Consider the following 22,973-nt stretch of genomic DNA (forward strand, 5'->3'; position numbering starts at 1 on the left):
GAAAAAAAAAAAAAGCAACACTAGTAGCCAAAAAATGGCACTCAGAGAGCCAGCTAGTGCGGGCTGGTGTTTCTGGAAAAGAGACTGTGTCCGTGGGAAGCAGAGGGGGGCTGAGTGTGGGTGAAGAAGGGTAGAGAGTGGGAAAGCATATATCACAAATTACCGGAGCTCTGCAGCCCCTCAGGAAGAAGCAAAGATGGCGCATGGAGAGAGGTACTCAAGCGAAAGGAGGGGGAGATGGTGAGAGGCAAGGAAGAAATAAAAAGAAGCGGAAAAAAAGCAACACCAGCAGCCAACAAATGGCACTCAGAGAGCCACCTCTTCGGGTGTGTGGAATCCAAGCAGCCACTGTTTCCCAGTCAAGAGACTGCGGCCATGGGAAGCAGAGGAGGCTGAGTCGGGGTGAAGAAGGGTGGGGGGTGGGAAAGTGTATATTGCCAATTACTGGTTGTTTTGTCTCCTGCTGGGAGCTCCGTGAGGCTGCTTTCTCGTACCCCCTGTTTGCTGGTCTCCGATAGGAGTCCAAGATAGTGGATCCACGCTGTGTTAGCTGGTAGGGGCCTCTGCATGAATCTCTCCTCGCTCTCCGTTCTCTGTCAGTTTTCTCACTCCATTTGGTGCTTGGCTGACTTCTTTATCTCTTCATTTGATGTTTTAGGGTTTCAGGATTGTTGTAGTCTCTGTTCGGCTTAGTTTTTCGGACCTTTGCTGTGGAGGGACAGCTTGGTGCTTCTGCCTAGAGCGCCATTTTGCCAGAACTCAAGAAAGTATATTTCGTTTGTTGGCCCAAAGTTGCTCTGATTTAGATCATTCAAGAAAAGTGGGCTTATATTAAGTAGAATGGCTTCAAAATTAGATACAAGTAGACTGCTTCATAAAGTTCTTCCGTACAGTTTATCTTTAAAATCAACTTCCCAATACACCATCCCCTTTCCCCAAGTTCAGTTAGCAAACTCTCCTTGGTGAGTTTGAAATGTTCTGGGTTGCAGGCTAATATTGCATTTATATCCTTGTAATCAGAAATTCTGAGTAAAAATTATTTGCACTAAGACCACCAATGGAGTCACAAGACAGATGGCAGGGATGGAACCCAGGACATCAGACTCAGTACCTGCAGCATATTCTAATACAGTTGAAGCAGTAGGCCCCAGACAAGACCCTTCCTAAGTACCCAGGAATGCTAAGTTACTTTGCTTACTCTTTCTCTGACTCATAAATGTAGAGCCAACACAGAAGTATGATCAGGTGGATGTCATCGAAGACCTAGCTCTTCTCATCTTTCTGCTCCACCTCTTCAGTAGGTCTGACTCTGACATTTGTGTACATGATCACTAAGCAGAAAGGAAGGGGAGGGACATTTTCTAAGTCAGCCATCTCAAACCTCATCATTGAAGGTTTGGCAGATAAGGCTGATAGATCACCTTTATATTGGTGGTGGTGGTGGTGTGTGTGTGTGTGTAACAACTCAGGAGTGGAGTGGCTGGTAGTGGTGTTGTGTGTGCATGTGCGTGTGTAACAACTCATGGGAAAGGCTTTGGCAGGCAGGAGGGGAGTGGCAGTAGAACCATCACAACCACAGTGAGTCCTGGTGGCTTGAGTGCCAGCCTGTTTTGTATGTAATTTAGTAGGTAAAAGGAGTCACCGAGAACTTTTGAGTATGAGGGTACAACAAATAGAGCTATTCATTAGGAAGCATAATCTGGCAAAAGTGTGGTGAGAAGTTCTAGAGCATTTTGGAGAATGGTCAGAGGGCTGTGGTAATTCTTCAGTAAATTGGCATTCGGACCTCACAGAAATGGTGGTGATGGAAATAGGAAGAGTACGTATGGGAGATCATGGCGGGAGAATCGTTAGGGCTTAGTAATTAAATTGACTTCCTTTCCTTTGAAACGTATTCTCCAAAATGTATGGTTGTGCGTCTGGACCGTCTGCACAGAGGGAGCCTTTTTATGAATGAGAACATGGTGCCTCCCTCTGGGCAGGTGTAGCCCTGCAGGTGGATGCCTAGATGAGTGTATAGAACCTCTGGTAAAAAGGGGCCCCTCCTCTGGTTGGGGAGCTGGGTTTCAGCCCCACTCACCTGCAAAGGTGGACAGTCTGAACAAACACATGTGGTGGCCCTGAGGATAAAGACGTCAGTGACAGAAATGGGGACCATGAAGAGGAGCTATTCAGAGGAGTGCTTCAGGTAGAAATGAGGGAAGATTGTGACACAGAGTTTGTGGCGCTGAAAGTTTCTTCCTCCTGGTCCTGGAAGGGCACCAACTCAGGAGCAAACTGATAGCCTTGCTATTCAGAGAACAATCGATTCACACATCCAGCTGTGGCACAGGGAGGAAGAAGTGCTTCTCAGCTTTGCAGCTGAAGCACAATGGGCATCAAAGAGCCCACCAGCCTGGAACTAGGGCTTTGAATTTGTATTTCCACCCCAGATATACTGAATCAGAATCTACATTTTAAACAAGATCACCAGGTGATTCTTATGTATAATAGATTTTTTGAGAACCGCTGCTCTACTAGTGGTTCTTAGAATTGGTTCCTAACTAGCAGCGTTAGCATCACCTGGGAACTTGTTAGAAATTTAAATTCTCAGCAGGGATTTGAACCAGTTCAAAGCCCTGCTGGAAGCATTCCTTCAGGATTTCTCCATTCTCTTCCTCTGCTCCCCATTCTGCTGTATTTACTTCAAGTGTCTACTTAGGATAGATACTCAGGAGACCTCTGCTTTCCCTGAAATTCTCATAATCCACAGAATACAATGAAGGAAAAAGATGGCTTATAATAGTTGTTCTTGAAGTTTGGTCTGGTGGCGTCAGTATCACCTGGGAACTCAGAACAAAACCAAATCCTTGAGCCCCACTGCAGACCTACTGTGGTAGCCACCCTCCCAGTTGGCCCTCAATGATCCCTGCCTCCTGCTTTCACGCCTTTGTAGAGTCCCCTCCCGCATTTTACCAGGGTTGGTCTGTGCGACTAATAAAATACAGCACAAGGAAACGTCACTTCTGAGATTAGGTTATGAAAAGACCACCATTGCCATCTTGGGCCCTCTCTCCTTTGGACCTCTTGCTCTGGAGGAAGCCAGCTGACATGTTTTGAGCTGCCCTCAAAACTGAGAGAGACCTCCAGCCCACGGCCAGTGAGACCAGAGGCCCACCAACAGCTGGGCTGAGTGAGCTTGGAAGGTGGATAGTTCCGCCTCAGTCAAGTCTTGAACTGACTGTAGTGATAGCCAGCAGGTCGACTGCAACCTCATGAGAAACCCTGAGCTGGAGCCACCAGCCAGGCTGCCCCTGAATCTCTGACAGACAGAAACTCTACAATAATAAATGCTTGCTTTAGGTTGCTAAGTTTTGGGTTGATTTGTTACGCAGCAATAGATAACTAATACACCTAGTGAATGAGAAGCTCTGGGGGTGGGACCCAGTACCCGGTGTCTCTACAAGCCCTCCAGGTGGTTCTGATGACCACTCGTGTTTGAGAACCGCTGGCCTGTAATGTGTTCTCTATGCCGCATGGTTTTCTTTGGCATTGCTCACCACCTCAGCCACTCCTTGTTTGATTTCTGTGCCCTGTGCTCTCTGGGTCCCCCTGACCATCCCTCTGTGGTTCCCTTCACTGGCTCTTTCCGTTTAAGGGTTGATTTCTCCCCACGGGCTCTGGGATATCCACGTGACCCTGTTATCACTGCGGCAGCCCTCACACCTCTGGGGATGGATTTCTGGTGCACACCTGGAGCCCCCTTGCCCCAGTACTCCTACTGCCCTTATTCAGGGTGGAGGCTCAGCTTAAGTCAGGCAAGTTCTTAGAAAATAACCTGGATCAAGAGGACAGAAGACAGGCTGCAAGAGCACCTGGCTGCTCAGGTGTAGCGCTTAGGGAGGTAATCTCTAGGTTGGGAGGAGGCAAAGGGCAGGCCCTGAGGTCACGGTCATGGGTTTTTGATTTTGGCTCAGGCACTAGCCAGCTCGTGACCTTGGCTGGAGCCTCATTTCCCTTGTCTTTAAGGTTGTAATAATTATAGAACCTACTTCATAGAGGTGTTATGAGGAGCAGATAAGGTAGGTGTGAAAGGCAATTAGCAGAGTATTTGGCACATGATCAGCCCTTAGCAAAGGTTACGTGTGGTTGATACTGTATGTGAGATGGTCCCTGTTTAAGTACCTATTAAAAAAAAAATGCCATTGAGTCGATTCCGGCTCATAGCAACCATATAGGACAGAGTAGAACTGCCCCATAGGGTTTCCAAGGAGTGGCTAGTGGATTCGAACTGCCAACCCTTTGGTTAGCAGCCAAGCTCTTAACTACTGTGCCCCCAGGGCTCCTAAGTACCGGTAACATTGTATATTTGGGAGAGTTGCAAATTGCAGTCCATTGAGCGACTATTTTAATAAACCTGACTATGCGAGAGTTTCCAAAGAATGACAGAGCTTCCCAACAGATCCCGAGTGCTTCTTGCCTTAATGATCCAACTTGGGAGGATGCTGCTGGAGGGTCTTGTTTATATACCAGCTTCTCTGAGTTGCAGCCCCAAGTAATCAGGTTTCATCGCTTGGGGTGCCCAGTGAGCTGTTGGCAACAAGCAGAGTTATAAACTCCTTTTTTGACCCTGCATCCCTGGGCTCAGCATGAGATTCGGGGGAGCTCTGGGGGTTGTTGGCTGAAGCTGCAGGTGAGTGGGGTTCTGTGCCTTCTAATCTGTGCTTAGAGGTGCTTTCAGTCCCCTCAAGGCAGAGCTTCCCACCCCAGTGTCATCTGTGGAATGCGTGCCCCTAGCGGCAGTCCCTCTCTGTGGGAAATCGCTAGCAGCCTCAAATTAGCACGATCATAAATCATTAAAAGCAACCCTGGCCTCCTCTTAACTCTCGGATTAGCATAATGAGCCTATATTAATAGCCAATTATAAATAAATTTTCCATTTATTCATATTTCTCTAAATTGTAGTTTCCCTGTGGGTGATAAGTTGTTTTTGAGAAAAGAGTTCTATCAACACAGAAATTTTGTTTTCATCTTTCTTCCAGTATTCATGTGCTTCCCCCCCGGGGCGGGGGAAGGCACTTTGCTGGATTTCTGGTTCCTTTCCTGTCCTTCCAGATTATACGATTGTCTGTGTCTTAAGTTTTGACGTTTAGTAATAGGTCCCTGGGAGGGAGACATGTCTTAGCTCGGGCTCATGTTATGAAAAAGGCATTTTCTGGGGCTAACTGCACTTGGCACAGTGCTTGGTTTGTGCGATTAATGGATTTTCTGAAATATTTGGCTCCTGCCATTCCATCTAACGTGGGGGTGAGAAGTTGCACTGCTCCCCCATTTCATACTGACTCGGCTGCCTCACGCCAATGCGTCGAGCGCTGTGGAAGAAAAGTGCCATATAAATATATTCAACCTGCTGAGCAACCCCATACTTTTTCCCCCTTTCACTCCAGCTTCTGTAGGGAGGAACCCATTAGGCATTCAAGGCGCAGTTCCCAAGGCGTAATAGTCCCGTGGTGGGACCTTTTGTTGGGGAGGAAGAAATGGATGACTGACGACCTTTTCCTCTCTCTTTTCCTTCTGGAATCACACAGGGAGTGAGAGGACTTGGGGTGGTGACTTTGAGGCTGGGTAGCATCTCTTCGAAGGAGCTCTGGTGGCTCAAAGGTTAAGTGCTCAGCTGGTAACTGAAAGATTGCCAGTTTGAACCATCCAGCGGCTCTGGGGAAGAAAGACCTGGCCATCTCCTCCCATAAAGATTACAACCTAGAAAACCCTATGAGGCAGTTCTGCTCTGTCACATGGGGTCACTATGAGTTGGATCAACTCAGCAGCACCTAACAACAACAGCAGTAGCTCTTTGAGAGGTGCCTTTGGCTCTAGAAAAGTCAAGTGGGGGAGGACCAGGACGTGACAGGCATGAAGGCGTCCTGAGGGTGAGGAGACAGGAGATGGCCTCCAAAGTTCCATCCATGGTTGATGTCTGCAGATTTCCAGTTGCCCTTCAGTGTACAGGGGAGATTATAGACAAGGTCTCAGAACATAGAAGCAGAGAGGAATCCATGTGGCAGGGGAGCCCCCAGACCGCAGGTGCTGAGAAATTTCACAGCCCACCTTGTGTAAACAAAAAATAAACTTTTGTTGTGTTGAGCTACTGAGTTTCTGGTATCATTTGTTACAGCAGCTAGCCTATCCTGACCCATACACTCTTCTTTGCCATGTCCTCTAAACCTAGGGCGCCCTAGGGCTCTCCTCTTTCTACACTCGCTCCCTTGGGAGATCCTATCTGTCTACCTGCTGACGACTCCCAAGCTTAGATCCCCAGCCTGCAGCTCTTTCCTGGCTAGGATAACCAGTTGTCTGATTAAGAGCTCTGCCTGGATGTTCATAACCAGTAACCAGAGGCTGTTGAGTCGACTCCGACTCAAGGTGACCCCATGTGTGTCAGAGAAGAACTGTGTTCCATGAGGTTTTCAATGACTGGCCTTTTGGCGGGAGATTGCCAGCCTTCTGAGGCACCTCTGGGTGGATTCAGACTTCCAACCTTTTGGCTAGCAGCCAAGCACATTAGCTGTTTTTCACCCCCCCAGGGACTCTCGGATGTTCATCCAAATAAACAAAAAAACCCACTGCCGTCGAGTCAGTTCTGACTCATAGTGACCCCATAGGGTTTCCATGGCTAAATCTCTACGGAAGCAGACTGCCACGTCTTTCCCCTGCAGAGCTGCTGGTGGTTTCAAACCGACCTTTCGGTTAGCAGTCGAGTGCTTTTAACCACTGCGCTACCAGGGTTCCACTGGCTCCTCATCGACATCTCAAACTCCTCTTGCCCAAAACTGAACTCCTGATTTTCCTCCTCAAACCTATTCCACCTGCGGTTCTTCCTGTTTCCATTGAAGGCAACTCCATCCTTTGCTAATTGCTCAGACCAAAAACCTTGGAATCATGCTGAGCTTCTCTTTTTCTCTCACACCCCACATTTAATTCTTCCTGAGTTCTTGTTGGTCTGCCTTCACCACATATTCAGCATCTGACCACTTTTAGCCTCCACCATTGCGACCACCCCGGTCTCTGCCTGAATGACTGTAGTTGCCTCCTAACTGGTCTCTGTTTTCTTACTCGTTCCCTCATCCTATACCAAACCTAAACCTGTTGCCTTCTAGTCGATTCCGACTCATAGTGACCCTATAGGACAGAGTACAACTGCCCCATAGAGTTTCCAAGGAGTGGCTGGTGGAGTCCAGCTGCTGACATTTTGGTTAGCAGCTGAGCTCTTAAACACTGCACCACCATCCTGTAGTCTCTGATTAACGCTGAAGCCAGAGAGAGACATTTAAAATGAAACTCGGATCATGGCTGTTTTCATTTAGCACGAAAATCTAAACCTGCACAATGGCCACCAAGACCCTATGTGACTTGACCCATCTCCGTTACCTCTGTGACCTCATCCTGCTATTTTCTCCTAGCTCTCTCCAGTCACACTGGTCTCTTTGCTGATTCTCATACCTCCAGGAATGCTCCTGCCCCAGGATCTTTGTTCTGGCTGTTCCCTTTGCCTAGAACACTCTTCTCCAGATACCCACATGACTTTCTCCCTCACCTCCTTCAAGTGTTGGATTAAATATCACCTTCTCAAGGAAACCTACCTTGACCACTCTATTTAAAAGTTATACTTATGCCCTCAACCTTATACTCCTTACTTTGCTATCTTTTTCCCTGTAGCATTGATCACCTCCAGTATACTATGAAATTTATTAATACTTATGTTTATTATATGTTTGCCTTCCACACTAGAATGTAAGCTTCACGAAGGCAGAGTTTTTTTTTATTCTTTCATTCATTGAGGTATTTATCCTGAGCAACTAGAATAGGACCTGATACATGGTAGAATCTTTTTGTTGAAAAAATGACTAAATGAATGAATATAGAGAATTGTCCAGGATGTAGGTCTTACATTTCAGTGTTCTATCTACCAGATTCTCAGTCAAAATGGAGGGGGTCTAGCCTATTAGATCTCATCTTGAAATCAGGTTCAGGAAAGTTGGCTTGATATCCTAAGTCAGGTCAAAACGACCTAGAAAGTGAGGCAGTATACCATCCGGGCGGAAGGAAGGAGGAAGACATTGTGAATGTACAGATGAGGTAAAGTGGCAAGGGCATCAGAGAGTTCAGGTATGGTCACTGGTCTGATCATCAGCTCAGTCTCCCTCTCTGATGGGCCAGGAGAGGGGAGAGGGAAGCCCTAGTCAGGAATAAAGCCCTTGAGTGCACTCACTTTGGTCTCTCAGAAGTTTGGTGAAGGGTAACTGCCCTGACGCAGACGTATCTTAAGTAGGAGGAGACCCCCCGCACCCCAACTGCTGGCTTCATTTTATTAACACTGTAGCCAAACACACAAACAAAACAAAGCAAAACCCACACAAACAAACCCATTGAACCAAAAACCAAACACCATGATTGCGATTCTTGGCGATGCTGTGTCTACAGAGTAGAACTGCTCTGTAGGGTTTTCTTGGCTGTGAGCTTTATGGAAGCAGAGCGACGTGGTTCAAACTGCCAGCCTTTCAGTTAGTGTTGTTGTGTGCCACTGAGTCAGTTTGGACTCACAGCGACCCTGTAGGACAGAGTAGAACTGTCATGGGGTTTTCTAGGCTGTGATCTTTATGGCAGCGGATCACTAGGTCTTTTCTCCTACGGAGCCGCTAGTGGGTTCAAACCGCTGACCTTTCGGTTTGTGCCACCCGTGGATCTGCCAAATGCTCAGGAGTTGAGATATGCAGCCCTGCATTTCACCTGGAGCATACCCACTTCTCACTGTCTAACATGATGCCTCCTGACAAGACCTTTGAACGTGGCTCCCCTTGGTCTAGAATGTCCTGTCACATTCTCTGCCCAGTATCACCTCAACTGCTTCTTCAGGGTCCCTGCAAGATTCCCTTCTCCTGACCTACCTCCTACTCTACCACACCCACCACAACCCCACACCCACCACAACCCCCATCTCTGCCAATAGTCTGAATCAGGTGCTCCCTCTCTGCTCCCGATCTTGAGCGTACTCCCATCTTAGCACTTTAGTGTAGTCAGCTGTTCAGTTGCCTGTTTTCTTTACTTAAACAGGAGTTCATTGAGACAGTGACTATGTCTTATTCCTTCTCCCAGTGCCTGGCACACAGTAGGCATTCAATAAATGTTTGCTGAAGGAATGAATGAAGAGTTTATCCAGAAGCGTTAAAAGGGTTACAGTCCCACTGTCTCCTTAATACCAAACACATTTTTCTACTCAGGGATAGGCAAGGAGAGCCCAGTTTAATACAAACCGTTCTGCAGGGGATTTAGGATAGTCGTGGGCAGAGGCATGCTCCCAGGCCTTCTCTGGGACAGGTCCGCATACTGAACTGTATCTGGAACCAACCGAGATTTGAGGATTGATGTGTGATGGGATGAGGATAGATCTGCTGTGGGTATCCTTGGCTGGGTACCATGGGTCTGTGGCATTGCCATGCGCCAGGCATTGTGCTAAATATACTACAGATTCCATCTGTTAGCGTGAGAAACGTGAGACACAGAGAGGTGAATTAACTTGCCCGAGGTCACACACAGCTCAATAAGTGGGGGAGCCAGAAGATGAAAACTTGAGCGCTCTTAATTACCATGCTTTCAGACGTTTTATACCACGATTCACAGTAAAAACAGAATTTGAAAGTATGACCCAGTGTTGTGGATTGAATTGTGTCCTCCCAAAATATCTGTCAACTTGGCTAGGTCATGATTCCCAGTACTGTGTGGTTGTCCTCCATTTTGTGATTGATATGTGTTGTGAATTCTGATCTCTGCCTGTGGTTAATGAGGCAAGGTTAGATTATGTTAAAGAGGATTAGGGTGGGATGTAACATCCTTACTCAGGCCACATCCCTGATCCAGTATAAAGGGAATTTCCCTGGAGTGTGGCTTGCACCACCTTTTATCTTACAAGAAAGCAACACCTGGAGCAGAGCCTGTCCTTTGGACCTGAGGTTCCTGTGCTGAGATGCTCCTAGTCCAGGGGAAGATTGATGAAAAGGACCTTCCTCCCGAGCCAACATAGAGAGAAAGCCTTCTCCTGGAGTTGGCGTTCTAAATTTGGACTTCTAGCCTCCTAAACTGTGAGAGAATAAATTTCTTTTTGTTAAAGCCATCCACTTGTAGTATTTCTCTTCTAGCAGCACTGGATGACTAAGGCATCCAGCATATACGTACATATATACATATATGTATGTATAATATATAAAACATGCATATGTAAGAAAAACAAAACTCTCACAAAATGATATTTAACCATTCCTTTCCATTCCAAAAAATGCTGTCCAGGACCTACTATAATTGACTGCATGACCACTTGGCTTGTAACCTTTATTCTGCTCTGCTGACTTGACTTGGGACATTGCTAACAGAGAAATGCAGCCCCGCGTTTCAGCTTAAGCATACCTGCTTCTCACCTTCTAACATGATGCCTCATGACATACGGTGGACTCAAGTAGGTTTTTCCCAGCTGGGTTAGCTTAAGCCGATGTAGAAATGACTGGGAAAATATGGGACAGAATTATCAAGACTGGAAGATAAGGACTGTGTATGTGGGAAAGGATATGTTTGTGATATGTAATGTGAAAATGTAAAGTTTTTGGTAAATTGGCGGCATCTAATTAAAAAATACTGGCTAATATTTATTAAATACTTACTATGAATCAAGTACTGGTCTGAGTGCTCTGCCTTTGTAGCCCCTAAATACTTTAGCATGCATTTCCTAAGAGCAAAGTCGTTCTCGCACATACAATGGTATAGTTATCAAAATCCGAACATTTAACTTTGATTCAGTACTAAATCAAAAAAAGAGACCTGTTGCTGTTGAGTTGATTTCGACTCATAGCGACCCTATAGGCAAAACCATTATTGGAGTTCCACTGAGTTCTGTGTATGCAAAGTACCATGTTAGAATTAAATCACCAGTACAGGTCAGCCTGAGCTTAGATTCCACCTGTGACATGTACAATAAAAAGGAGGAAGCGCACAGTGCCTGGGGTCTTAAAAGCTTACGAGTGGCCATCCAAGATACCACAGTCTCTATTCAGCTGGAGCAACAGAGGAAGAAGGAGAGTTAGGAATAGGAGGAAGAAATGGAACGTGTCGCTAATCGCCTCTGTAAACAACTGCCTCCTTTGCCATGAGACTAGAAGAACTGGCATGAACCCCTGAAACTATTGCCTGGGATAATTTTTAAACCTGAAACCTTAAACCAAAATTATCCCCTGAAGTCTATAAAACTAAACAATAATTTGGCTTAACTACTAAAGAATGTCTACCTTCAGCATTGTATTCTTTTAAGATCTATCTATATGGGATCAAATTGACCACAGCAACTCGAAAGATTAGATAGGAACCTTAGGGGGCAGTGAGTTATGTCAATGGGTGCAGTGGGGTAGCAGTAGTGTCGGACCTCGTATAACTTCAGGGAGAATGAGAATCAGCACCAGCGTCAGCCCAAAGCTGACATCCTATGAGGTGGAGGTCAGACATGCCTCCACTCTCCAAACTTTTTACCAATTCTGACACCAGCTGTCCTCCCACAGCTCTCTCTACTTCTCTGCTGGGTTTGATAAATCATTGCAGTGGCCGTGCAGAACCCACAGACCGTATTCACAGTTATATGGTTTATAGGGAAGTAACATGGGATCAGGATTAACTTGGAAATAGCAGGAATAGGATCAATGTCAGGAAGCACACAGACAAGGCCTGGAAGGCTCCCCAAAGTGAAGAGCACATCCCACCCTTCTTTAGTGTACGACGGCACTCTCTCTCTCTCTCAGCCAGCTGTGCAGGCCTTTTGGCTCCCTGAGGACAGGCCTCCTCTGCCCCTGCTTGGGAAAGTGTTACAGCTTTCTAGCTCTGCCAACAAGTGCCTGGAGGCACTCTACCAGCAGGCCTCTTGCCCAAAGGCCTTCAGCTCTCTCTCTCCGCGGATTGGCAAGCCTCTTTGGCTCCGTTGACAAGTGGCCTAAAAGCACCCCACTCCGCCAGCCAAGCCTCCAGCCTGAAGGCACTCAGCCCTCTCGCTCCGTGGGTCAGCAAGCCCACTGTAGCCACCTTGCTCTCTGGGCCAGGAAGCCCACCATGCTGTGTCATGCCAGTCTCCTGGTTCTGCCGCGGCTCTTCCAGTGTTAACAACCATCTCTATCTCCTGCGTCTAGAAGATTCTCAGCGCAGGGACCCTGGATCCAAGGGACATGCTCCACTCCGGGCTTTTCCTCTTGGAGATACTGTGGTCCCCCTAAACCTCCGTGGGATAGGTGCTTATATAGACAGGTAGCTCAATCCTATTGGATGGCTTTTACACACTCTTTGCATAATAACTGACCAGTCCCCTCTCAAATGACTCCATCTATTTGCATAATAACTGACATTTTCTGTTGGCAGGGACTGGCTTCTTCCCTGGGCAAAAGTGACAAGCTTCTCCAAAGGACTAGGGCAACTGTAACAATTCTGCAGAGCCCAGGGGAAAAAATCTCCCAAGCTGTTTTCTTTTTCTCTCTTTTTCACAGAACCAAGGCAAAAGCCCACAGAATGAAACTCATTTCACCACAGGGGGAGAGGAACTACTCAGAAAAGGAGGGTGAGATTGGTTGCACAAGTTGAAGAATGCAATCAATGCCACTGAATTATACGTGTAGAAATTGTTGCATTGGTGTATGTTCTGCTGTGTATATCCTCAACAACCACAACAAAAGTAAATACATATATAAAAAAAAAGGACATTGCTGGTCCCACAGACTTGTCAGGCTGTGTGTGTGTGTGTCTGTGTATGCGTGCATGTGAGTATTTCCGTCCCAATTTCTTGCTTCATTATGGTTGCATATCGTCTACAAGTTAGTGACACTGGGGGCAGCAGTAGTTGGTTGAGGGTGTTCAGGGGTTTGCTTCCTTTCAACTCTTTTGCCCATTCCATCCTCGTGTCTTTTTGCATTCAGTGTCTTTCCCCCACATTTCTGTTGCCTGACGCATTGCACAGGGACCTCCCTGCTTATGCAGATTACGTTCTCCCTTTTCAGATCTCTTCACTTGCTTTCCCTCACTCTGATCCCTGCTGATTCTGTCTGCACTGAATTTGTGTTTCAGGGGTCACTGTGATACATGGGACACCGCCTTTTAAAGAGTATAAATTTACCTTTTTTTTGGAGAGTGAGGCAGATATAACTTTCTTATTATACATAGTCATTCTTTAAAGTCACTGTGAAGATGCCCAACTGTCTACTGTGGTGTGACCTGCTGGAGAATTGGAGATTTTTTTCTCTCCATTTTTTCTCTACTTATTCCTTTCTTTTATTAAAGTTTGACAAAAAGGGAAGATTCTGGTCCCCAAGCACTGCCATCAGACTTCTGCTCCATTGTCATTCTTCCACATTGCCATTCTCACTGTTCCCAAGAGCTGCACTGTGCTTGAGCTCATACCACAAGCCTATGACCACTGCCCTGAAAACAGCCGGCCTTTGTCGACATTCCAGTGGTCCACAGCGGTGGTAGATACTAAACCTAGACTCAAACCAAACCCAGTGTGAGGACAGGGAGCCAGTTCCCCAAAGAGCAAAGGGTAGGACGTTTCTAGCTTACTAAAAATGGGTGTAAGACGTTAGAATCAAAATAAGAAGTCAGGGCAAACAATACAAAATGTGAAAGAAACTAAATAAAAATGAGTGAAAAATAGAATGTCAGCTGGGTAGGGACAAAAATAAAATGACCAGCAAAATATTCTGAGTAAATACTGCTGATCATCATACGAAAGACTGAGTTGGAGATCACTGAAGCAGCAGTGTGTATTTTCATCTTCTGAAAACGTAGAACAGGTGCCGGAGAAGTTTATTCTGGGAGAGTAAGGCATCATCACTGCTTGTAGCTGAACTTCATGGATCTGTGAATTTAAATTCACAGGGTTTGGTGAGTTGCTAGTATTTAGCCTTTTTCCGTATAGATGGCATCATTTCTTAAGGTACACCTTTCCTGTTTCTCCTCAAGTAAGTGTTGAATTTTAGGATGACTTGGCACTGCATATCACACTGAGGGAGCGTGTTACATACCTTCTGCCAACCGTTGACGATACATGAGAGAGAAGGCGGAGATGAAGCCACCAGCCCCTCATTGATGTTGTGGTTTCAGGTGCTGTCAAGTGGGTTCTGACTCATAGCGACCCTGTGTATAACACAACGAAACACTGCCTGGTCGTGTGCCATCCTTACAATCGTTGCTCTGTTTGAGCCCATTGTTGCAGCCACCGTGTCAATCCATCTCATTGAGGGTCTTCCTCTTTTTCGCTGACCCTCTACTTTACCCAGCATGATGTCCTTCTCCAGGGACTGGTCCCTTCTGATAACATGTCCAAAGTATGTGAGACCAAGTCTTGCCATCCTTGCTTCTAAGGAGCATTCTGGCTGTACTTCTTCCAAGACAAATTGTTCATTCTTCTGGCAGTCCGTCGTATATTCAGTATTCTTCGCCAACACCATAATTCAAAGGCATCAATTCTTCTTCAGTCTTCTTTATTCATTGTACAGCTTTCACATGCCTATGAGGTGATTGAAAACACCATGGCTTGGGTCAGGTGCGCCTTAGTCCTTAAAGTGACATCTTTGCTTTTTAAGATTTTAAAGAAGTGTTTTGCAGCAGATTTGCCCAATGCACTGCATCGTTTGATTTCTTGAGTGCTGCTTCTGTGAGTGTTGATTGTGGATCCAAGTCAAACGAAATCCTTGACAACTTCAATTTTTTCTCCGTTTATCATGATGTTGCTTATTGGTTCAGTTGTGAGGATTGTTGTTTTATTTTTGTTGAGGTGTAATCCATACTGAAGGCTGTAGTCTTTGATCTTCAGCAGTAAGTCCTTCAAGTCCTCTTCACTTTCAGCAAGGAAGGTTGTGTCATCTGCATATCCTAGGATGTCATATTCTTCTTCATATAGTCCATCTTCTTGGATTATTTGCTCAGCATACAGGTTGAATAAGTATGGTGAAAGGATACAACCCTGATGCGCACCTTGTCCTGATTTTAAACCACGTGGTATCCCCTTCTTCTGTTTGAACGACTGCCTTTTGGTCTATGTACAGGTTCCTTCTGAGCACAATTAAGTGTTCTGGAATTCCTATTCTTCGAAACATTATCCATAATTTGTTACGATCCACACAGTCGAATGCCTTTGCATAGTCAAACACACAGTATGACACACTGACAGGCATGTGGAGCCCCTCATTGATGCTAACATTTAAAGGTATTTATACCTGGGAGGGGCAGTATGGTATGGTAGTACAGGCCATAGACTTTGTATTCAGAGAGATGTGAATTGACAATCCAGGTTTTCCATTCATGGTAAATGTGACTTTGTAAAACGTTTAACCTCGCTAAACTGCAGTATTCTATCTACAAACTGAAAACAGTGGGAGAGTTATTAAAATTAAATGCAATGAACAATGTAAACCTTGCAACTCAGGTCCTGGGACGTAGTAAGAACATGATAAATGGTAATTATTGTTATTATCACAGTCATAATACCATACGGCTGATTAGGAGATAGAAGAGAGGTAAGATAAGAGAGCACAAAAACATTGAACAACTAAAAATATAAGGCAAAGTGGCCTGAGAAAGTCTCCTAAGTTTGATATATTTGTTTTGTATCTGGGTACTTTATTAATACCTCACTAATGTTGTTTTGGTTGCTGTTATTGTCAATTCGCTTGAATTTTCTAAGTATATAATCATATTAATATTTGCAAATAACATGATTTTCACTTTTATAACACTGACATCTCTTATTTCAGTTTCAAGTATCATTGCATTGGCTAGAAGAGTGGCTTTCGAGAGCATAATAATCCACTGGGGAGTTTGCTAAGGAAGTACTCTATTTCAAGACACATTCAATTCTGGTCCTGTATAAACTGTTCTGGAGACTAGAACAAGATGGAAACTTTCCAATTCCTGTGTGGTTTTATGAATTCTTTCCTTTTTATGCTTTGTTAGTGTTACTTAAATTGTTTTTAATCATCGGTTTACTTTTATCTTCTTATTATTTAGCATGTATATATCTGCAGTTATTTTTATCTTTAAGTTATTCTAAATCTCCTTTTGTAAATCTTCAGTTTTCTAATTGAAAATGATATGTGATTAAAAATTATATCCCTTGACTCCACTTTTATTGGATGACCCTCTTCCCTGATTTACTATATCCTGTTTCCTAGCCTTTGGTAATATAAACTGTGGTGTGAGACAGATTTTTGTTCTCAATTTATAACCCTAATAAAACATGACCCAAGTGGTTCAGTCTCATAGAAGTATTGTGGTCAAAGGAAGACATCCCATCAGTGAAAACTTAATTTTAAAACAACGCAAATTCTTTACTTCTGTTTCTCAGACACTGTAGAGAAGCTACATGGACAACAACAATAATTCTTAAAATATCCCCTTTTTCTTTTACCTGCTTTTCTTTCTCTACCAGCTTCTCCAATATCTCTCTTTGAAATTCATTGAGAATGTATTTTCTATTCCTACCTTTCACATCTTTTGTCATTCTATTTCTCCTCTTGATTTGGTATTACAAATGCCCCCCACCCCGGAAAAAAAAACAAAACCCCAAAACCAAAAAACAACAGTTTAACAATGAAATAATATTCTTGAGAGGGAAGAGAAAGGAAGGAAAAATTAATGTGCAAAATTAGAATTCATGTCTTGCTTTGCTCCTTTGTTTTTCTGGAATCTATTGCCAGCAGTTTTTTAAAGAAAAAGTATACTCTAGGTAAAGTTTCTTAGTATATTAGAAAAGGTGTTTTTATGCCTTTAGATTTGATTATAGTTTAGCTAAATATAGATATTTAGTTTGAAAAAAATTATAATTGACGACTTTGGCTCCTTTGTCTTCTAGTAAGTAGCAGTTATGATAAGAATACTGGTACCAGTAGGAAAACATTTTGGAAGTCTTTAGGATCTTTATCTTCCACATTTTGAGAATTTTTTCTCATTCTGCTCATACTTGGTTTTGGTATTCTTTGGCTCTGAGATGTTTTCTTGTATTATTTTTTGGATGCTTTTCTCTCCTTCATTTTCTCTAGTGTTTCTGGAACTAATGTGGAATCTCCTTGTTTAATCTTCGTGTCTTTTACCTTTCCACTTATTGTTCTGTTCTATTTGTTGGAAGAATTCCTAAACTTTACTTTCTACACTTTCTATTGCTTTTCAATTTCCAACCATATATTTTTACTTTTAAGGGTTCTTTCTTATTTTCTCTTTGATCCTTTCATTATAACATCTGAATCCTTTTTTCATGGGTACAGTTTGTGTGAAATTAAAGAAAATTAAAGTTCTTTTGTCTTTCCCGAATTACCTGTGTCTCTACTCTCTTTTTTTCCTCCTTTATGTTCAACTAGCACTTTCTCCTTCGTGTGGCTGCATTTCCTCAAATAGCTGGCGATCTGTGGGGGTCCGTGGATATTAAGAATGAATCATGACAAGTTCCTTGGAAGCTCTGAATAGATGGTAGGGTTTTGTTGAATGATGGACTTTGCTTTATGGTGAAGCAGTGAGGAGTGGGTCCATTACTGAGAAACCACTATGAACCTGAAGTGGGAATATTCTTTCGCCCACACTAGCTGCCCCTTGGACTCTACCAGCAGTTTGTTCAATTTCTTTAAAGAAAAACCTAGTAGGTAAATTCCTGGCTGTGGTTTATTTTCTGTGGGGAATAGGAGAGGAATGTATGTGGGCCGATTCTTTCGCAGATTTTCTGTTAATCTTCATGTTTTCGGTCTCATGTCTCACTCATGTCCTCCTTCAAACCTCACATTTCTGGGTCCCAAATTTGTCTGCAGTTCTCTCAGGTAGGACAACGGCCTCATTTTCCATTATCCTAAAATTTGTCGAAATCTCACATTTCTTGATGACTTTGTTTCCTTTCTCTTTGTTACTGGGGATTTATATTTCTTTATAATTCCTTCACATTTACTTCAGTGAAGTTTCAGGAGGCAGAATCTATTCACCATCTGAATGTAGAATGCCTGGATTTATATATATAAGCTTTTTTTAAAAAAAGATATGGCAAGACTCCTGATGAACATTGGATTGGTGATTTGTTTAATAGAATAGAGAATATTAGAAAAATCAATTGCAAGAAGAGAAATAACTCATGAAAATGGAATGCGTACAATTTTTCTTAATCGAAGATCCTAACATCAGTAATCCCAAAGTGTACCAAGACATAAGTCGTCTATAGAGGGACAGAATATCAAAGCTGAAAGGCAAAGGAACTTAGAAGTTATCTACTTCTAGCTCAGTCTTCACACCCCCCTACCAGCACAATTAATATTGAGTTCATCAGGGAGGAATACTGAGTTCCCAAAGACAATACTAGACTGTATGTCTTGACAATGAACGTTTCAGTGATATGAGCAAAGTGGTTAAAAACTCAAGCTTCTACAGGTGTGGTGACCTTGGGCAGTATCTCTTGGGAGTCATGCCTCTTTGATTTCTCCTTTATTTTTAACTCATCTTCTTGTGAGTTGTCTTCTATACGTTGAGTACTTAAAAAGAGTCCTAGGAGGATCTCCTACCCAGCTTAGAAGCAGTCTTTCCGGCTCTGCTCCCAACTCTTGGGCAGTTAAACAGGATCCAGTGTGACATCTTGGAGAAGGGACAACTAGAGTGAATGGTTTAATCCTGTTCCCCAAGACTTGGAGGGAAATGTTTTCTTTTCCTTGGCCTGCTTTTTATGTTTCTTATCCCTCTTATCATCATTAATATCATCAGAGTGGCCGAGTGAGCAGTGGTTCTCAATTGGGGATATTCTGCTTCTCGGGATATTTGGCGATATCTGGAGATGTTTTTGGTTGTCCCAGTCGGGTAGAGGATGATACTGTCATCTGATGAGTAGAGGGCAGGTGCTGCTAAACATCCTCCCATGCACAGGACAGCCCCACAACAAAATTATTCGGCCCAAACGTCAGTAGTGCTGAGGTTTGAATCCTGACGTAGAGAAGTAAGATGATGGTAAAATCCTTGAGGAAGCAGACCAAGAAGGCTAGAGTGAAAGGAGATTTGTGTCACACATGTCCAATTCACTAGTGTTAGAAGTCCCATAGAGGGACTTCTCCAGGGATGCTGTTCTTAGGTGCCGTTGAATCAGTTCCAACTCATAGTGACCCTATATACAACAGAATGAAACACTGCCTTGTCCTGCGCCATCCTCACAGTCATTGCTATGCTTGAGCCTGTTGTTACAGCCACTGTGTCAATCCATCTCGTTGAGGGTCTTCCTCTTTTTCTCTGACCCTCTACTTTACCAAGCATGATGTCCTTCTCCAGGGACTGATCCTTCCTGATAACATGTCCAAGGTATGTGAGATGAAGTCTCACCATCCTTGCTCCTAAGGAGCACTCTGGCTGTATGTCTTCTAAGACAGACTCGTTCATTGTTTCCAGGGATAGCCCTTGTATATCTCTTTCCAGAAATCTATTTGAACTGAGCAGTTGGCTGATGATATGGAAATGCTGAATTACAGGAATCTCTTTTAATATCTAGTTTAAAAACTAATAAGTGCAATAAATTTTATCGCTCACCTGTGTGTTTAACCCTGGAACACAGCACTGACCAAGAAAATACTTGCTTCTTGCCCTCACAGAGCTTGGAGTCCAAGTGGAGAAGAGATACACAAATAATCATTTTATTGAGTGTTTTACTAGGGGAAGATTAGGGACTCATGAGAACATACAGCAGGGAGACCGATATTAGTCTATGGGTCAGGGAAAGTGGGACAGTCTCTCTGAAGAAGCAGTGTTTAAGGGAAAACCTGAAGTTAAATACTAATCAGCCAGACTTGGTAGAAGAACGGTGTTCCAGGCAGAGGGAATAGCATATGCAAGGGCTCAGGGGCAGGGGAAGGCATCAAACATACAAGAAACTACCCAATTAAATGGGCAAACAACTTGAATAAACATTTCTCCAAAGAAGATATACAAATTGCCAGTAAAAATATGCTCAAAGTCATTAATAATCACCCAAAATCAAGCCCATTGCCATTGAGTAGTTTCTAACTCAAGCCACAGTGAGATACCACTTCACACCTGCTGAGACGGCTAATATCAGAAAAGTGGGAAATAATAAGTATTGGTGAAGAAGTAGAGAAATTGGAGCCCTCTTCCATTGCTGATAAGGATGTAAAATGGTGCAGCCACTGTGGAAAACGGTTTGCTGGTTCCTCAAAAAGTTAGATGTAGAATTACCGTATGACCCAATAATTTCCCTACCCCAACTTTTTTTTTCTTCTTCAATTTTGTTTAAACATGTTGCTGTTGAGTCATTTCCGACTTACAACGACCCTATAGGACACAGTAAAACTGCCCCATAGGGTTTCCAAGGAACACCTGGTGGAGTCGAAGTGCTGACCTTTTGGTTAGCAGCCGAGCTCTTAACCACTACACCATAAGGGTTTCTGGACAACATATAGGAGATACCGAAAACCTATTGCTGTTGAGTCAATTCCGACTCACAGTGACCCTATAGGATGGAGTAGAATGCTCCATAGGGTTTCCAAGGAGCACCTGGTGGATTCAAACTGCCAACCTTTTGGTCAGCAGCCGAGTGCTTAACCACTGCGCCACCAGGGCTCCGTATACTAGATACATGCCTGTTATATCCTAAGTGGTATTGTTAGCTGCAATCGAGTCTGTTCCGACTCGTGGCAACCCTGTGTGTGCAGAGTAGAACTGCCCCATAGGATTTTCAAGGCCGTGGCCTTTCAGCCGCAGGATGGCAGGCCTCCTTCTGAGGCACCTCTGGGTGGGTTTGAACCACCAACATTTTGGCTAGTAGTTGAGCACTTAACCGTTCGTGCCACCCAGAGACTCCGATATTATGTATAAACTGGGGAAATGACATTCAGATAGAGAAAGAGAGGGACGGGGAAAAGAGAGGAGAGGATGGGAGTGGAGTGGGGGGCATAGAAGAGGAAGAGAGAAGGAGAGGGGCAAGAGAGAATGGGCCCAATCACACAGATGCATCTAAGTTCAGCATTGCCAGTAAAGAAAATCTGGCTTTGTGCCTCAAACCCTCACTTTCTTCATGGATTTCTCCGTTGTTGGCTCTTTTATTTTTGCAGGGTAACTTCTCTTTCTCCTGCATAAGACTGCTCTTCAAAAGCTCCCAGTAAGTTCTTTGATGCACACACCACGCCATGTCAAGTACAGTGCCTGACAGTAAGTGCTCCAAAAAGTTCCACTTTGTTATTTTTATTAGTAGTCATTTAGTTCAGCTGGAGTCCAGGAACCAAGCAAAGGAAGGGGAAGTGGGATGTGGAGCTAGAGGGATAGATGGGGGCCCTGTTGTGTGGCTGCCCTGTATGTGTCTGTGCTGAATTGGTGGAGATGGACAGAGATGATAGATAAAATGGACCCCATGAACAGTTGGCACAGAGGAGCCTCTTTGTAAAGGTATGACTGTATTCACAAACCTTAGCACGGTCTTTTCGTTCTGTGTTAATCTGGGAATTGGATCTGAAAGAAATGAGTTGCCGGTTTCGCATGCCTTTCTATAGCCCAGAAGAACTAATTTAATTTCTCTGTGTGGCTACTTAATAGGCATGGATAACATCCCCGTCATTTGTCTAGAAATGACAGAAGGCTAAGAAAGCTGCTTTTGTATATTCGGCCTCCATCCCAGACATCAGCTAACCCGTATGCAAACAGAAAGAACTCTTCCTATTGTTGTAACAGAAACAACAAAGGTTTCTGCCAGCAGACACCCAGCAGTAGATCCAGAAGTCACTTGCATTCTGTATTTTCTGGCATGAAAACCAACATCACACAGTCGGGCTTTGTTCTGTGTTGCTTCATTTCCAGAATGTTTTATGTCTCAGCAATAATCACGTATTCAGCAGCCGCGGAGCCACGTGGCCAATCTGTCACTCCCTCGTTGATCTTTAAAATGTGCAGTAGCTTCTCGAAAGGTCAGTATCTGACATCAGCTGCCTTGTACAGTAGCAGAGAACTATAGGATTTTGACCTTGAAGGATTTGGGACTGGATTTTCCCAGGGCTTCGTCCTAGGAAACCCTATGGGGCAGTTCTACACTGTTCCATAGGGTCACTGTGAGTCAGAATCTACTCGATGGCAATGGATTTGGGTTTTTTTGGTTGTTCTAGGAATAAATCTGAAAGAAGAAATCTTTCCATCCATGGGTCCTCCTGCAAATTGTGCTTTCCCGGTTTCATCAATTCAGTTAGCAAATATTTATGTGCTAGGTCCCTGGGTAGTGCAAATGGCTAAGCACTCACCTGCTAACTGGAAGGTTGGAGATTCAAATCCATCCAGAGGTGCCTAGGAAGAAAGGCCTGGTGATCAACTTCCAAAAAACCAGCCACTGAAAACTCCATGGAACACACGGGGGGTCGCCAGGAGTCGGAGCTGACTCGACGGCACCTGGTTTTATGTGCTAGCATTGCCCGGCGCTTGAGAACTAAGACCTTGTGGAGAACCGTAGAGCGGGCCTGTAATTTAGAGCAAACGTTGTCCGTGTGTGGCTGTTGGAGTCTCCCAGCTGCGTTTTCTCTTCCTTTCTCATTTTGGGGCACTGTTATTGGTCCTGTGATCTCACTGGGTTTTTATACTGCCAAGGTCGGTGCCTCTCTTATGGTCAGAGTTTCCAGATCAGATCTTTTTTTTTTTTTTTAATATTTTATTGTTGTGTTTTAAGTGAAAGTTTACAATTCAAGTTAGTCTCTCATACAAAAATTTATACACACATTGCTATGTGACCCTAGTTGCTCTCCTTATAGTGTGACAGCACACCCCTCCTTTCCACCCTGGATTTCCTGTGTCCATTCGACCTGTCCCTTTCTGCCTTCTCATCTCACCTCTGGACAGGAGCTGCCCATTTAGTCTCATGTATCCACTTGAGCTAAGAAGAACACTCTTTACGAGTATCATTTTATGTCCCACAGTCCAGT

This window comes from Trichechus manatus, unplaced genomic scaffold (assembly GCF_000243295.1).
Source record: "Trichechus manatus latirostris isolate Lorelei unplaced genomic scaffold, TriManLat1.0 scaffold00102, whole genome shotgun sequence".
NCBI classification, from domain to species: domain Eukaryota; kingdom Metazoa; phylum Chordata; class Mammalia; order Sirenia; family Trichechidae; genus Trichechus; species Trichechus manatus.